This window comes from Ambystoma mexicanum, chromosome 6p (genome assembly GCF_040938575.1).
Source record: "Ambystoma mexicanum isolate Mex_15411 chromosome 6p, UKY_AmexF1_1, whole genome shotgun sequence".
Lineage (NCBI taxonomy): Eukaryota > Metazoa > Chordata > Amphibia > Caudata > Ambystomatidae > Ambystoma > Ambystoma mexicanum.
Genome location: NC_090935.1, coordinates 984,429,632 through 984,448,351, shown reverse-complemented (window position 1 = coordinate 984,448,351; position 18,720 = coordinate 984,429,632).

Genomic DNA, 18,720 nt, shown 5'->3' with positions numbered 1-18,720 from the left:
TGCGTGTGAACAATTGGCCAGAACAATGTTAACTGCTGAGAAATTGTATTGTCCTTTTTTACATTAAACGTGTGGCGTATGCTAACTAATGGAGAAGACTTCCCACTGCTAACAATATGACCCTTGTTAGTTTTACTGACTGGAAGAAATTGTAACACCCAAGATATGACAACTCAAAACCTTGTCACCGAATTGCAGTACTACAGAGCATGTGTAAAAGGCTGACTGACAGGGGAACAACTTATTACCGCTGCCACAAAAACAATGTTACTCAGCTGACTAGAAATGCACGCTAAAACAAGAGCGCAACAACATTAACAGCCAATACTTGCGATAAATGCTGGTTGACGAAACAACAGGCTTCAAACTGCTGAGGGAGATTCACAAAATGTTCCGCTGACAGGAATGAGCGCGGCAACAGTGCTGAGGTAACCGTGAAGGCAACTTGCAAGAATGCTGACTAAAACCAGACACCATGGAATACTGTGGAAAATGACGGGAATGTATACGGCTAACTTCAGAGGAAAACTATGGAACCACGGTCAGGAGATTATAAGAATGGGCTGAGGAAAAACTGTGACTGGAACTGGCGCCGCGGTAAGCGTACACTGCGGAGCAGACGATGCGAAGCGGGTGAGGGTAGGGGCTTATATATGCTGCGAGTGTGAAGCACTAGACATAACTATCACTTCCCATAGAACCACTAGGCCGCCATCTTAGGTAGTGAGGAAGTGTCTTTTGCCATATAGCCTAAACATGGTTCTTTCCTTGTTACAGACCAAGCATGATAAGCCGTGGTCCACAAATTCTTAGAGGCTAATCTGGGGGCATGACCCAAGCTCATGACAGTATTCCCCCCCAAAACCCCTCCTAAGCCAGAATCCCCCTTGGTAGGCTTGCACGGGTTATTTCTGTGAAAGGCTCTCAGCAATCTAGGCACATGTATGTTCTCTTGGGGTTCCTATGTTCTATCCTGAGGACCATACCCCTTCCAATCCACCAAATAGAACAACTTCTTGCGCACCACCTTGGAGTCCAGAATAGCCTTGACTTCATACTCTGGCTGATCAGTCTGAACTTCCATTGGGGCTGGTACTTCATGAATTCTGGTATTCGGGCTGACTGGCTTCAACAAGGAAACGTGAAACACTGGATGGATTTTCAAGTTCTTGGGAAGTGTCAATTTCAAGGCCACTGGATTAATCACTTTTTCGATTGTAAATGGTCCCAGAAATCTTGGAAGGAATTTTCGTGACCCCTTCAATGTTAAGTTTTTGGTAGACAGCCACACTAAATCTCCAACCTTGTAATCGGGAGTGTTTTTTCTTTTTAGATCAGCAAATTTCTTCTGGGCTTCTTTGGCAACAAACAAATGCTCTCGTGCCTTGACCAGTGCGGTGGCAATTTTTTCATGCAGAGTTTTCACAGCTGGCATTTCTAAGGATTCAGGAGGATCATATGCAGACGTCCGAGGGTGCCGGCCATGTAAGGTAAAAAATGGACTCAAACCTGTGGAGGCGTGTACAGAGTTATTGTAAGCGTATTCAGCTACCCACAAGATATTAAACCAGGTGTCTTCAGACTGATGCAACATACATCGGAGGTACTGTTCCAAGGTTTGATTAGTTCTCTCGGTTTGTCCGTCCGTTTGTGGATGATGACTGGTGGAGAAGCGAACCTCCACCTTGGCTAGTTCGCAGCATTTTTTCCAGAATTTAGAAACAAACTGGCTTCCTCGATCAGACACTACTATTGACGGAAAACCATGGAGTCTTACTACATTCTCCAAAAAGGTTTTAGCCAGAGCCGAGGCTGTAGGTAAACCCTTCAATGCTACAAAGTGCACCATCTTTGAAAAAAGGTCTACCACCACCAAAATGGTATTATACCCCTCGCACATGGGTAGATCTGTGATGAAGTCCATAGAGAGAGTATGCCAGGCATCAGGTGGCACACTCAGCGGTTGAAGAAGGCCAGCAGGTTTACTCTTTTGATTCTTGTTTTGAGCACAATTTCCGCAAGTGTTCAAGAATTGAACTACATCTCTTCGCCATGTGGGCCACCAATAAGATCTTTTCACCTTCTCCATTGTTTTGGTAATTCCAGGATGACCCTCCAGCAAGGCTCCATGATAGTCGGAAATTACTTGAACTTGCAGCCTGGGCGTGGGCAAATACAGGCGATTCCGATAGAATGGCAACCAATCCAGAACACTGAAGTTTTCACCCCTTGCCTCCCATTTCTGCAGTTCGTCGGTGTTCATGCTGATTTTGACTTCCTCTCTCAGTTTCTTCCAAGACGAATCTGTTGTACCCACAACTCCAAGCACCTTTTCCCCAGAAATAATTTCCACAGGAATGGGCGGCACATAAGCTTCTTCACCTTTTCCAATACGAGATAGGGCATCCGCCTTTCCATTTCGCACCCCCGGCCTGAATGTGATGACAAAGTCATATTCGGCAAAAAAGAGGGCCCAACGTAGTTGACGGGAGGATTGTGCCTTAGCCGAGCGGAGATACTGCAGGTTGCGGTGATCCGTAAAAATGGTAACGGTATGTCTTGACCCAAGTAGGTGATGTCTCCATTCCTAAAGGGCACACTTGATGGCCAACAATTCCTTATCAGTAATTGTATAGTTGAGCTCTGTAGAGGAGAATTTTTTAGACCAAAAGGCCAGAGGATGCAATTCATGGGAGTCCGGATTGCGCTGTGATAACACTGCTCCCATGGCCACATTTGAAGCGTCTGTTTCCACCACAAACGGAAGGTCCGGCCGTGGATGCTGGAGGACAGGGGCTGCGGTAAATCTTTCCTTTAATTTTTTAAAGGCCTCATCTGCCTCTGTAGTCCAATCAAATGTTTTGTTCTTCTTGAGTAAGGACGTAATGGGATGAACTAATCGTGAGAAATCAGACACAAACCGGCGATAAAAATTTGCAAACCCTAGAAAACCTTGAATTCCTTTAACAGACGTGGGTGCAGGCCAGGTGAGAATTGCATCAACTTTTCGGTTGTCCATCTTGACCCCTTGTGCCGACAAAATGAACCCCAAGAACTCAACTTCTGGAACGTGGAAGTGACATTTTTCCAGTTTAACATACAGAGATTTTTCCTTGAGTCGTTGGAGAACAGCAGTCACATGCTTGACATGTTCCAAAGGGTCATCAGAAAAGATTAGAATGTCGTCCACATAAACCACCACACAAATATCCAACATATCTCTGAAAATGTCATTCATAAAGGATTGAAAGGCCGCTGGAGCATTGCACAGCCCGAAAGGCATCACCATGTATTCAAAAAGTCTGTATCTGGTTCGAAATGCAGTTTTCCACTCATCTCCCTCTTTTATGCGAATTAGATGATATGCACCTCGGAGGTCTAGCTTAGAGAAAATTTGTGCCTGTTTTACTTGGTCCAACAATGTAGAAATGAGTGGAAGAGGGTAGTGATTCTTTACAGTGATTTGATTTAGAGCTCGGTAGTCTATACACGTTCTCAACTCTCCTTCTTTTTTGGGGACAAAAAATAGGGGTGATGCTGCTGGGGACTTAGATGGTCTGATAAATCCATTAGCCAGATATTGATCCAAATACGTTTTCAAATGGACATTTTCCTTTTCTGTCAAAGCATAAATTCGACTGCACGGAAGCTGGGATCCAGGAATTAAATCAATTTGGCAATCGTAAGGTCTGTGAGGGGGCAATACTTCGGCTTGTTTTTCCTCTTGGAATACATCTTGGAATTTCCAGTATTCATGGGGCAAGGAGCCTATAAGACCTAAAGTATTTTCCGTAGACCCCTCCTGTTGCATTATCTCCACTGAACCTTCCATAGAATTGCATGAGTTTTGGCAGTCAAGAGCAAAGGCCAAAGTTCTAGTTCGCCAATTGATCAATGGGTTATGCTTTTCCAACCACGGTATTCCCAAGATAATCTGGAACTGGGGAGCTCGAATCAGGTCAAAAGAGATCCTCTCTCTGTGTCCCTCCTGGCAGAGCATAATAAGGTTGTTAATGCATTGTGTAACCGGACCTGACACTAAGGGAGTGCCGACGACCCCAGATACATTTTCTGCCTTTAACTTATCCGTTAACGGAAATCCCAATTTCCTAGCCAGGTGAAGATCCATATAATTGCCAATAGCCCCACAGTCAATATAAGCAGTCAACTCATGTCTTATTGTGGGAAACTCAGGACTGAATAGGATGATTGGAAACACAAAGTGGGAGGTCATTGAAACCTTATCCACGCTCGACAAGCTGACCTCTAAACTTGCCGGGCACTGGATTTTTCCGAATTCTGGTCCTTCTGATCTTGACCCACTCCTCCCAAAGGTTTTCGTGCCGGTTTTACTGGACAGTCCTTTAAAAAGTTACCCGCCTTACCACTATATAGACATAACTTTTGTTGACGTCTTCTCTCCGTCGGAGAAATCGGGCCTCGAATTCCCCCCAACTGCATGGGTTCAGAGTGAGTTTCTGGGCCTGATCTTGCAATTGATTCTCTTGGGCGAACCACATACGCTCGATTGTCTAGGCGAGCGCGATCAGTTCTACGATCTTGTAACCTGTGGTCTAACTGAATAGTCAAATCAATGAAGTCATTGATATCCTCCGGTGGGTTCACCACTTGTGCCAAAACGTCCTTTAATTCACTGCGCAGACCTCGATAAAATAAAGTTGTTCTTTTTTCCGAAGGCCAATTGGTTTCTGCCACTAACCTATTAAAGGTGGCCACATAGGCCAGCAATTCTTGATTGCCTTGCTTCAATGACAACAACTCACCATCCAATGCGTGCCCTTGAGTGTGTCGAGCAAAAAGTCTTTCCAATTCTTTTTGAAAATCCTGGAAGTTTTGCAACACCGGATCATCCCTATTTACAAGGGGTATGGACCAATCGGCCGCATAGCCGCCCAAATAAGATAACACGAAAGCCACCTTTGATTGGTCTGTGGGGAACACTGCAGGTCTGCACAAGAAATGTAATCTGCATTGATTTAAGAACACAGCAAATTTCTTTGGATCTCCTGTGAAGCGCTCAGGAGGAGCTAACGGAACGTTTCCAGGAATGACCACTTGGTCTGGAGCCTGGGGCGCCGTAGATGCAGAAGCCTAGGAATTATTTAATGGTAGCGGTACCTGACCTGCTTGAGCCTGTAACAGCTGACAAGCCAATTCTTCTGTTCGATCCTTGTTCACCACCAGCTCTCTTCTAAGGGAATTGGTCTCCAACCGAGCTGCATAGACTTCAGCTCGTAATTCCCCCAAAAGTTGAGTCAACTGATCCATCTCTGTATTTTCCATGAATGCTCAGACAGAGTATTTTTCAGCACAGCTTCGCGTTCTGTAACGCTTACCTCATAAACTCTGCGGGAGCACTTCTCTGGAAAATCTGTTTGTGCTATTCTTAGTGTGCGACGTTAATCTATGTAGTCTGGTTATCTAAAAGGAAACATTCAGCAATCCTTAATATGCTAGTCTAATGCACCCGTTCAGGAATTAGCTCTCTAACACTTCGGGGGGCGTTACCTGTAGTTATTTGTTGGTGAGCTCTCCATCCTGCTTCTACGCAGGGGCTCTTGTTCTGAAGAAGGGAGATGAAATGTAATTTTCTGAGGGAAGGAAGGATCGCTAGAGTGCGTGATATGCGAGGAAGAGGTAATAGGAATAGAGAAGGAGTTAGAAACTATCCCTGGCAAGAATAGCACAATTAAGCCGTTCCATTAACAATTGACGTGCATGAACACCTAGTCATACCAAACCCAACAAATGAGGAACAACTATATGTGCGTGTGAACAATTGGCCAGAACAATGTTAACTGCTGAGAAATTGTATTGTCCTTTTTTACATTAAACGTGTGGCGTATGCTAACTAATGGAGAAGACTTCCCACTGCTTACAATATGACCCTAGTTAGTTTTACTGACTGGAAGAAATTGTAACACCCAAGATATGACAACTCAAAACCTTGTCACCGAATTGCAGTACTACATAGCATGTGTAAAAGGCTGACTGACAGGGGAACAACTTATTACCGCTGCCACAAAAACAATGTAACTCAGCTGACTGGAATTGCACGCTAAAACAAGGGCGCAACAACATTAACAGCCAATACTTGCGATAAATGCTGGTTGACGAAACAACAGGCTTCAAACTGCTGAGGGAGATTCACAAAATGTTCCGCTGACAGGAATGAGCGCGGCAACAGTGCTGAGGTAACCGTGAAGGCAACTTGCGAGAATGCTGACTAAAACCAGACACCATGGAATACTGTGGAAAATGACGGGAATGTATACGGCTAACTTCAGAGGAAAACTATGGAACCACGGTCAGGAGATTATAAGAATGGGCTGAGGAAAAACTGTGACTGGAACTGGCGCCGCGGTAAGCGTACACTGCGAAGCAGACGACGCGAAGTGCAGAGCAGGTGAGGGGAGGGGCTTATATATGCTGCGAGTGTGAAGCACTAGACATAACTATCACTTCCCGTAGAACCACTAGGCCGCCATCTTAGGTAGTGAGGAAGTGTCTTTTGCCATATAGACTAAACATGGTTCTTTCCTTGTTACAGACCAAGCATGATAAGCCGTGGTCCACGAATTCTTAGAGGCTAATCTGGGGGCATAACCCAAGCTCATGACAAAAGTGACACCGCCTATGTTGTAGGCAGCTAAACCTGTGGGGGCAGTTACAACAGCAGACAGTTTGTTGTTTGTCAATTGTTGAAGGAACTTGCTGATGATATTGATTAAGAATGTTTTTCCTGAATCAGCTTGTCCACTGACGTATAATAGTATAGGTTTGTAATTTTGGCTGGTACACTTTTTATTTTCATGTTGTACACCATGTGCAATTTCTTTTGTTACTTCTTGAAAAATGCTACGCTGCTCATTGTTCAGTTTTGATTTCAGCACAGTTAAGTTTTCTGTATCTTCTTCATAGTGACACATCATGGTGTTTTCTACTTCTGTCATAGCTAATTCTGCCTCATTCGCTATTAGTGGCTGTCCCAGTGGTTCTTGGCTTCCTGTTACAGAAGTTTGACTACTGTTGGGAGTGTCCTTATCTAGTTGGGCCTGGAGTTCTTCTTCGTGTTGCTGGTCATTGTGCAACATTGTTTTGTACTGTGTAAAGTTTACCTCTGTTATAGTGCTTTCATTTGCTTTTAAAGCGTCTTCGTAGGAGTCATAGATATCTAGTAACTCTTTTTCTTTTCTCCATGGTGTAAAGAGTTGTAGCAGGGATATGTACTATAGTCCTTTATGTTGAGGAGTTTTTAATGACAATGTGATATGAATAATTAAGCTTTGTTTGGTAAGTTTCACTAAGCTGCCTTCACAATTTGTCACTCTGTATCTACCTTTGTTTTCATCTGGTTTTATATTATTTTTATATGTGAAGTTTTGGGCTATGTGGCATAAACACATGGTTTCCAAAGTGGTACTCCTGTTTGGGTAGTATGTGTCTAGTAAATTGTTTTTCAAAATGTCTTGGCTTTTGGGATCATTTTTGGCTATTGTTGCTATGTCCCCGTATGATTTGAGAACTCTTTTTCTAGATTTCGCAGGACCAAGACTTAGCCATACTATATTTTCAGATTTTCCATACAAAGCAGTAACGGTTAAACGGTCTGCAGCTTCATAGCAGCCACATTCTCTATGAGAAAGCATTTTTATGCCTAAGCTGTACAATTTCTGAGACAGTGTTTTGTCCGATGATAGGTAATTCCAGAGGTCTTGAAGCTCTGTTTCTTCTGCTTTGGTTAAGTAGGCTGTAACATATCGTGCAATGCAGTGGAATTGTCTACAATGTACTGCACATCTATGTTTGCATTCCATAAGAGGGCAATGATTGCATTGTAATCATTGATATATTTTACTTCTTATGTTCTTTTTATTTAATATGTATTCTTAGGTGATTTACCTATAACACTATGTCTAACTGAAGACATGAAGTTGTTTACATGACATGTTGCTGTAACTGGTCTTGGGAAACCAAAGCAGCATTTGGTGTAGTATTTCCCTTTGTTTTTGTATTTGCGATGACAATATTTCCCACATTTGTGTCTTTGAAAATGTAAAATGTGTGCATGAAGATCACTATTTGTTGTTTGTGAGGGAATTTCACAAGTGACATATTTTCTGATAAACTGTAAAACAGTGGCATCACTGTCTTGACCAAATTTAGGAGCATCTTTAATCCATAAAAGCATGTGGATATGTGGTGCTCCTCTGGATTGGTATTCTTTTCTCCAAAAGAAGTGTTACACTTCTCCGAGAGGTGGAACAGTTTTATTACAAATAAAGTGTAGCATAGCAATGAAGCGATGATGGAAATATCTTGAAACATTAACAGGATCTAGAGAACAGACTTCTACAGGTGTTAGCAGATCTGTGTTTGTTTTGTGTTTGTTTGATATGCATAGGAAATCATGTAAATCTTCCCATGCATATTATGCACAACTTAATGTAACAAACTAAGTGGGTGGGCCAAGGTTTCTTATCATACAACGTACCTCTCTGCGACGCTGGAACCAGTATTGTTTTGTACCACACGTTTGCTAACAGATTTGTAATGCTTGATTGTAGAAAATCATCTTTTTCTTGCGCTTTTTGTACTAATTGCGTAGCTGACATATTTTGAGAATGGGTAGCAGATTTCAATGTGTGTGCAACTCCGTAGCATAGATTTGCTAGTTCACTTTCAAAGAGTAAGTGGAATATGTATTCCACATTTTGTCTAAATCTGGGATCTTCAGAATACATTCGTAACGAGCAGTATTCTGATGCTGTTATCTGAGTGGGTCTGTCATCGTACCTTCCTCCTTTACCAGTAGGAAAGGGTACAGGAAAAGCACGTGCTTCTACACTTTTTTCCCATATGCTGATTGGTGATCCTTTGGTTTGTCGCATTTGGTACATATCTAGTGCATCATTTATGGTGTCTTTAGAGTGTAATGGATGAATTGTATAATGGTCTAAAATATTGGATACTGTAGCAGGATCTAGAAGTTCAAATTGACCAGTTTCTGGTGACTCTTGAATTATTTCTGTGGTTTCCCTCAGGTTTTCTTCAATATTATTTTCTTTGTAGTATTCATTATTGTCTTTTAGATATTGCAAGGCTTGTCTAACTTTATGTAAGTCTACAAGTTGTTGCCAAATCTTTTTGTCTTTTGTAGGTACACCATTTACTAAGACAATTAAAGATTGATCTATTGGACGTTGCACTCCCAGAGTGTGTACATTTTCTTTCAGATCTAATGGTAAATAAACTACTTTGCCACAAATGCCTTTCACTAATTCAGAGGGAGGTAATTTTGCTGTTTTTGGTTGAAGGTGTATTATTGCTTGAAATGGGTGCACTGTTTGAATTATGATGCTCTCATATAAATTGGGTTGCTGGAGGGCTTTTGGTAGTGGGAATAATTCCACGTTATTTGTGATAGCACGTGAAGGAGTTTGGTTGTTGTTAAGTTTTGCAGTGCATTAACCGAAAACTATTAAGGGGTCATTTATTTCATATATGTTTTCTGCTATAAGGTAGAGAGCTAATACAAACCATTTGGAATCTTCATTGTCTTCTATTTTGTATGTTATGTCTACAGTTTTTGTGCTACTTTTATAAAAGGTTCTCCGGCAACACACGCACACATGGTTTGGTACTTCAGCGGATGTACTTTTACATTAAATATTTCATTTTCGTATGTGTGTGGTAGAAGGTTGCCATTTGTAGAATTGTTCCTAGTCTGTTGTAAAGCTATTGCATTTTGTAAGTGGCTTTCACTTCCAAAATATTTTCTCTGGATATGCTCTATTTCTTCGAGAAGGTCTTTGGCTGTACCATGTAGAAGTTTGTTATTTAAATTGCCTAATGCTAAAGCTGGACTTTTAGCATAGTACAGTTTATGGACTAGATTGCTTATAGTTGAATGATGTGTTGATATCATTTTGATATGATGGAAGGTGCTTTTGCAAATAGGTCCTGAAATGCATGCTAATTAATGTCCTTGTAGTCCTGTGTATTTGCGCACTGGACAGGTATCCACATTTTGTAGTAGTTTCATTTTGAATTTGTCTTTGCCTTTCACATACTGATTGAGGAACTGGCGTAAAGATTTGAAATATTTTTTGTCAATGTTACACATTGACGTGCATGGCCATTTGTACAATGGATGTTTTGGTTCAGTCGGATGGAGAGGAAATACTGAGGTTTCTGGGGACATTTTTGTAAGCAGTATTTCTTGTTCCATTATGGAATTATTAAGTTTTTCATACCCTCGTCCACTGCTATGTATGGCAATTGTGGTTGTTTGCTTTTGTTTGTATGCTTCTTCATTGAAATATGGTTCTGTGCTCGTGGTGTGACTCCATTCCTCTCCACAGATATTTAAGAAGTTATTTTTGTTGACATTCCGTTTATTGAGAAGTCTTTTTTGTAGTTTAGTAGTTAGTTTTGTTAGTGGTTTCATTCTGTTTAACACTAAAATAAATATCTTCCTTTTGAGAAGGATTGCACTGTCTATGAGAGCTTCTAAGATTAATTTTCTATGGTAGGTTTTAAGGTTTGTGCATGATTTCTCTACTGTTTTTATAAGATTCTGAAGGACTCTGTGGTGAAACATTTTTTGTAAAATACTTTTTTTGGTATGGTTGCTTGCCACTACATCAAGATTTATAGGAGCAGTGTTAGCAGTAGTGGTAGCTGAATTATTGTTAATCCCTTTCTGTTTCGTTTTACATTTTGAAAGAGGAGGCAAAGTTTTTGTACTGGAAGCTTGTTTTGTTTCGCTTAATGACTCTATTAGATCTTTTGTTTGAACTTTTTGTACAAATTCTGCTAGAGATGGATGCTTATTTTGGACACTTTTATTTTCATGTGGAGCTGTGTGATTGTGCAATGGGCAGCTACAACTAGTTGGGAAGGCTATTCTTGCATTTGTGTGTTACTATACCGGGGTTCAGATGACAATACAAAGTAAGCTAGTGGTGAGGAGAAGCACTAATACTAAATCTAATGGTATAGAATTAAAACAGTTCTTTGTTCTGCAATACTAACATTCTAGGGGCTGATTTATGGAATTTGTGCGCCGAAAAATGGGGATTTGTGTGCCATTCTGCCCGCAAGTCACTGTTTAACAAATGGGTATTTGTGGGCAGAATGGTGCACAAATCCCCATTTCGTGGCGCACAAATTCCATGAATCAACCCCACAGTGTGTTTGAGTAACAGTTAGAACATTATGGTAGTATTGTACTTACTTTTTTTGTTTGGAATGAGCAGGTTTCTTCTGAGTTGTTGTTTGTACTTCAGATGCTGCTGCTATTCAGGAGAGTGGTCTTCACTGCAATTGTAAAAGAAAGAAGTTAGTAATTTTGTGTGTTTATAGCACTGTTGCTAATTTAGACATTGATTTTTATGTTTTTGTAGTAGTATTGTTATTTGATAACTGAACATAGTGTGTGCATGCAGTTTCCTTTGACTATGTGCAGCCTTTATATTTTACTTGCAATCTGTTAGTTCAACATGCTTTGCAAATGAGTATAATACTAAGCATATGAAACTCACTTGGTTTCTTAAGGCTGTGCTATTGGATGTTAGGAGATAGAAGAAATAATGATATACTTATTCAGTTGATTATAGCCGATGGGAAAAATAACAGTACGTTCATTTTATAGGTTATACAGGTTAAGTGGCAGTTACTCTGTTTATATGCATTTATAAGAGTTGTACATGTACTGTGCATAAAATATGCATACCTGTTGTTTGTATTCATGCATGTGGCTATGCATGCAGCTCCAAGTAGAAATCTTGGAGACTTGTACAGTAGTTTTTGTAGGAGTTGCTTTCCAATGATATGAGACTTGTACTCAGAGTGATCAACAATACATTTGAAGTGCTGAACTATGATGATGTAGTTAGATGTAGATGTCTTGGATGTGATTGGCGGATGGTTGTGTAACTGCTTAGCTGTTCCAATGAGGGAATGGCACAGAGAGTGAAGTGGAAATAGTAGAAGGGCTGTCTAAGAGTTATGCGCTCCGCGGACACCGTGGCTGTCCGTGGACAGGGCGTGTCACATCATGGGTTTTCCAGCAAATCCAGCATGGAAAGGGGACTGTAGGGATTAGCCAATCAGGTGTTGAGGTTGTGGATTTGTGTTGAAAGAGGCTGTGTGTAGTGAAGATGGAAGAGTTGGAGAAATCAGGGCGTTGGCGGTTGGAGCTATGCTTGTGCATGGTTTACAGCAGTATGCTCAATGCAGGAATGTGGCAAACAATTCTGATGTTAAAGGAGTGGAGGTGGTGTGTAGCACTGTGCCTGATTGTAATGTACAGGGAATCGTACACGTTTGTGAAGATATGGGTAGGATGAACAGTCCTTATGTGGTAGTTTTGTACTGTGGTGCTTTGCATTTGGGCTATGTCAGTGCCCCTACTTTGTTGGCAGATTTGGAACACTTGGTTCAAGCAGTAATGAATGTCCTTCCAAATGCCAAAGTTATTGTTTCTGGTTTAGTCCTCAGCAAAACATTGCTAGGTGTGCAATCAACCAACGCATGTTTGCTTTCATGCTTAGAGCTGCTATGTTCTTCTGTAATAATGAGAATATTGATTCCAGTAATGCTGTTTATGGTAAATGCCATGCTGTTTTGGAACATAAGGGTTGCTTTGGAGAAGCTTATGTGAAGAGTTTTGGACTAAAGTAAGAAAAAGACAGCAAACAAAATATAAAATAACAGGTGTCTGTCAAGCATCTGCAGAAAAATAAAAAAAACGGCTCTATTCAGAGCCAACCTCAAATGGAAAATGGGTGCATTATTTAAATTCAATATTCAGAAGATATTACAGAAGAACATACCAGCTCTAAGCATGAAAGCAAACATGCGTTGGTTGATTGCACACCTAGCAATGTTTTGCTGAGGACTAAACCAGAAACAATAACTTTGGCATTTGGAAGGACATTCATTACTGCTTGAACCAAGTGTTCCAAATCTGCCAACAAAGTAGGGGCACTGACATAGCCCAAATGCAAAGCACCACAGTACAAAACTACCACATAAGGACTGTTCATCCTACCCATATCTTCACAAACGTGTACAATTCCTGTACATTACAATCAGGCACAGTGCTACACACCACCTCCACTCCTTTAACATCAAAATTGTTTGCCACATTCCTGCATTGAGCATACTGCTGTAAACCATGCGCAAGCATATCTCCAACCACCAACACCCTGATTTCTCCAACTCTCCCATCTTCACTACACACAGCCTCTTTCAACACAAATCCACAACCTCAACACCTGATTGGCTAATCCCTACAGTCCCCTTTCCATGCTGGATTTGCTGGAAAACCCATGATGTGACACGCCCTGTCCACGGACAGCCACAGTGTCCGCGGAGCGCGTAACTCTTAGACAGCCCTTCTACTATTTCCACTTCACTCTCTGTGCCATTCCCTCATTGGAACAGCTAAGCAGTCACACAACCATCCGCCAATCACATCCAAGACCTCTACATCTAACTACATCATCATAGTTCAGCACTTCAAATGTATTGTTGATCACTCCGAGTACAAGTCTCATATCATTGGAAAGCACCTCCTACAAAAACTACTGTACAAGTCTCCAAGATTTCTACTTGCAGCTGCATGCATATCCACATGCATGAATACAAACAACAGGTATGCATATTTTATGCACAGTACATGTACAACTCTTATAAATGTATATAAACAGAGTAACTGCCACTTAACCTGTATAACCTATAAAATGAACGTACTGTTATTTTTCCCATCGGCTATAATCAACTGTCATTTCCAAACCTGTCTGCTATCTAAATTCTTTTTTTTACACACACAGCTATCTAAAAAAGTCTAATTTAATATTAAAAGATGGGAGAAATAACAGTATAATTGTAGAAAAACAATTAGTAGTGTATTATAAAATTACACACAGCCAGGAGAAGTTCATGCATCTTTATACACTCACACAGATAGACACTATCATTGAAAAGCTCCCAGCTGAAATAACACCACTGCCTGTACATCACATCCTTCTGCTTTATTACCCACACCTTCACAAATGCATATATTCCATGCTTTTCGATACAGTTTCTGCCATTTACCCTATAAAAATAACAAAATAAGGATATCATTATTTCTTCTATCTCCTAAATCCAATGTGTCTGGAATTTCTTTGCAATTTGCAATGAAAAAAGGACTTGGGAAGGTCATGGACATGTTTCCAGATTCCCAAGTAACTTTTTTCTCGTATTGCACAGAGACAAATGTGGCTGCATTATTCTTCATTTGGTCCACAAATGGAGAAAAGCGAGGCGCAATGTCAATAAGGCTGTTTGTGCCTTTTTAAGAGATGTTGGCATGTCCTCTTTTCACAATGAAAATATTATGTTTCGTAGCACATACATTTTTTGCGAGGTGGAGTCCATCTTACTTATGCTGGCAGTCGATTTTTCTGAAAAATGTACAATAAGCATTGCGACCTTTTTTGGAATTACTGCAATCCATTTTGCAGTAGGTGTTGACCATTTAATGTTTTTCAAACACAAAAAACACCACCAAAAGGCTCTTTTCAGAGCCACCACTTCCTCCCATAGAAAAGTGCAATGGTAATAATAGGGCAGCACCCCCCAAAAATAAATGTCTGCAAACTGTCCGCAGACCTCTAAAAAATGCACAAGGCCCTGCACTATTTATTTGTCACTTCTATTTTTAAACTGTGAAAGGTGGCTTTGAAAAGAGCCTTATTTATTTTTGGTTTTTGTTGTTTTATATATTTTTGTTTTTTTTAAACACGGCACACAAGGAAAGGAGGGGAAAGGAGGATAAGGAAGGGACACCAAGTACGGGGATAAGAAAGGGCAGGTGGAGAGAGGAAGATGTAGGTTTGGCCTTATTCAGGTAGTGGGCAGATCTTCTCATGCTCCTTGACCGCAGTCTCGAAAGCACTCCGAAGATTCTCCCCCCTTCAGAGTACTGCGTCGCAGTACATCCACAATATTGTGACCCTCAAAAGGTAAGAGTCAACAGCATCATGAATGGCCTGTGAGGCAGCTGGAGGGATGCGCTGTCCCACAGGAGTGTCTCTTGTGGTGACAGGAGCGGAAACAGAGTATGTTGTAGAGGAACTCAACCTACTACGTATATCACAAGGTACAACCTTGCGAATAGCCCCACCGTGGAACGACCTTAGGTGTCACTTCATTGATGTCGTACCAAAGCTGTACGAACCAGGCCTCCCACGACTCAGCACCATGTGTCACTGATTGCAGGTGACCTTATTCGCATGTGCTTTTGGCACTCCACCAATAGTGGTAAACAACCTCCACACCGAAGACTTACGGCAAGTGCTAGTAGTAGGGACTTCCACTACCTCATCCCCTTCATCCTCTTCATCTGTCTCCTCTACATCCTCACGCCTGTTCCACTCTGCAGGCCCTTGAGGAGGTGGGGGTGGTGCTGAGGCAGAAGTAGCACCAGCTGGAGCAGCAGCAACCATGGATGCCATCAGGTTAGATGATGGAAAAGCAGCAAGAGCAGCAAAAGCCAAAAAAGCAAGTCAATCTGCAGTAGTAGAAAGACAGAATGAGGATGAGCTCTGGGGTGTGGCCTTTTATAGGGGTGCAGGTGCATGGTCCGCGGACAGCAGCACTGTCAGCAGACAGATCGAACACCAAAAAAAGGCTCAAAAAGTTCCAAAAAGTATGTAGATCGCCAGGGACATTGTCTAGGACATGTGCAATGGTGAACCTTTGCTGTAAAATACTTTGTATTGTCCCAAAAAGTACTTTTGAAATGTTCGGGGACCCGGACAGTGTCTGCAAATCAGGACACACGCTCAGGGTGCAGTCACATGATGACATCACGGACACGTTCGCGAATGGGACAGCTGTCTGCAGGACACCAAATGTGCAGTGACGGTTGCAGACATTGCGGTCACCGAGTGTGTTCTAAGAACAGTTTCATCTTGATTGCGGACAGTACGGACAGGTATAGTGTCCTTAGGACACCTACATTTTGGTTAATTGCGGACATTCCGGACACCCGCGCTGTCCGCTGACATCCCAACTGCCTTTTCTTTTAAAAGAAGAAAGACACAGAGGACTGAATTAAAACAAACATAATCATTTTTTTATTATATACAAATATAACATTTATAAAAGAGAGGGGGAAGCAGAAACTGACACAAATACAGGGGAATTAGGGGTTTGGAGGGGATGAAGGGCTGGAAGTTTCATCATAACGTTTTTCTTGGTACTGAGGGTTTGGGGGTAGTTGACTGGGACATGGAAAGGGGGAACATGTACATGTGGGACAATGATATTTATTGTTTTCTTTTATGTGGTCCTCCACAAAATGTTTGAAAAGATTGAAATTTTCCATAAGCATATCCATTTTTTTGTTCCATATGCTGCAGAGCATTTTCTAATGTCTCTTTTGCTATATTATTTCCACTGTTTGTATGGTCTGTTAAAAAGAAATGTGTTAAGTAGACATAAAGTAATGATTATTAATTTGCTTATATAGAGAAGAGTGTACCATTAGTATCATTGTCTTCACTCATTTCATCCTGTGGGAAATTTTCTTCAAGCCATTCCAAAGTACTGGACATTTCTGTGTAAAAAAAATATGTATTACTTTTAGTGTACCTAATACAGAAAGTTTAGAAATATATAAGCACAATGAAGTTTTGTTGTTACTGTTGTGTAGTTCTGCTGTTGCTTCTTTCTGTGCAGTTTCTGTGAGGTAATTGTGTTGGAGGCATATCTTTTTTGTTTTGGTATATTCCATTTTAGTACATATGCTATTTAAATGGACGGTTGATGTGTTACATATATAGGTTTGACTTCTTATTTATTATTACATATAATAATGTAATGTTCATGTGCTGCTTTTTTACTTGTTCAGTGTTTATATGGCATGATTGAACAATCTAAGATACCCCCTGAGTTTTGGGTAGTGTTGATGATGTCCGCGTCCGTCCGTGGACAAATACGCAAAGTCCACGGACATCAAAATCACTAGCAGGGGGTCAGTATATTCTATGTTACATGTATATAAAGTAAGGGAATGCTAGTAAACATGTATGAAATTCACACTATGTATATGTATATTCAGTAAAAAAAACTGATAAAGGGAGGTTATGGTTAAGTTGTGCTATTAAATACCTAGGAAATTCAGTAAAAAAACTTTGTTAAAGGGACATTATGGTTAAGTTGCGCTACTAAAAACCTATGAAATTCAGTAAAAAAACTTTGTTAAAGGGATGTTATGGTTCCAAGTAAAACCGAAAAAAATGCTGAAATTCGCTAGTTAAGGTAAGCTAAGCAACCATAACTCTGCCACCACCGTGCATTGCTAAAACTAACACCCAGGACATCAAAGATGACATCACAAATGTCATTGATGACATCACTGATGACATCACATGTGCATTTACTTTTCATGAAAAGCTGTACAAGGGATTCTTATTATAATGTTGACAAAAGAACGTGTGATTGACTCGTGATTTCTGACCACGCGCCTATCGTGTTAGATATGTCTCATAATGATGCCTCTATTAGATCCAGGGTTTGGAGGTTCAACACTAGATTTGATGCAGTGAGTTCAACCAAGTTACTGAAAATGAAATATGATTTGAACAAGATTTTGAGTGAAAAAGCAGAGTGCATGATTTTTAGAACCAAATGCAGGTATTATGAGGGAGGTGAAAAGTGTGGCACGCTTCTGGCCCATAGACTGAAACAGAGGGAGGCAAATAGAACAATTAATGCTATTAACGGCAGGCAAGATGTGACCAGAGACCCAGTTGAAATTAATGCCATATTCAGGAACAATCTCTAATAGACTCGGACCGGATGAAGCAATTTTTTGAGTCTGTGGAGTTAAGACACTTGTCGGATATGGAGAAAAATATTCTGGAATCAGAGATCTCTCTTGATGAAGTGAAAAAGGCTCTTTGGAGGCTCAGTTTGGGGAAGAGTCCTGGCCCGGACGGATTCCAGATCGAAATCTATCGAGGGATGCCGGAGGAGGTATTGGACCTGATGAGGGGGATGTTTAAAGATAGTAAACTGAAGGGTTTGCTACCAGCAACTTTGAGACATGCCACGATATCACTTTTGCATAAACAAGGTCGTCCTGAGCTGGATGCTAGTAGATATAGGCCGATCAGCCTGTTGAATTGTGATTCTAAAATCCTGTCAAAGATCCTGGCGAGCAGGTTGGAGACAATGCTTCCTAGAATAATTCATCCTAGCCAGGCTGGTTTCATTAAAGGAAGGCACTCCTCTGTCAACATGAGAAAGCTGCTGCTTACCCTGGAAGTATGTCAAAAGAACGAGTTGGAGGCTGTTGCCTTGTCTCTGGATGCCGAGAAGGCATTCGACCGTGTGAGATGGAGTTTTACGATGAATACCATGGAGAGGATGAATTTTGGTCTTGAGTTTTTAAGCTGGATTCAGTTGTTGTATACAAATCCGACTGCGGAGGTCAACACAAATGGGATTATATCGGATAGTTTTGAACTGCAACGGGGGACTAGGCAAGGCTGTCCTTTATCTCCTCTACTGTTTATAATATCCATTGAACCTTTGGCAGAGGCGATTAGATCTAATGACAAGATAGTGGGAGTCAATTACAATGGAGTATGCCAGAAACTATGGCTGTATGCCGATGATTTACTGTTGGTCATCCAG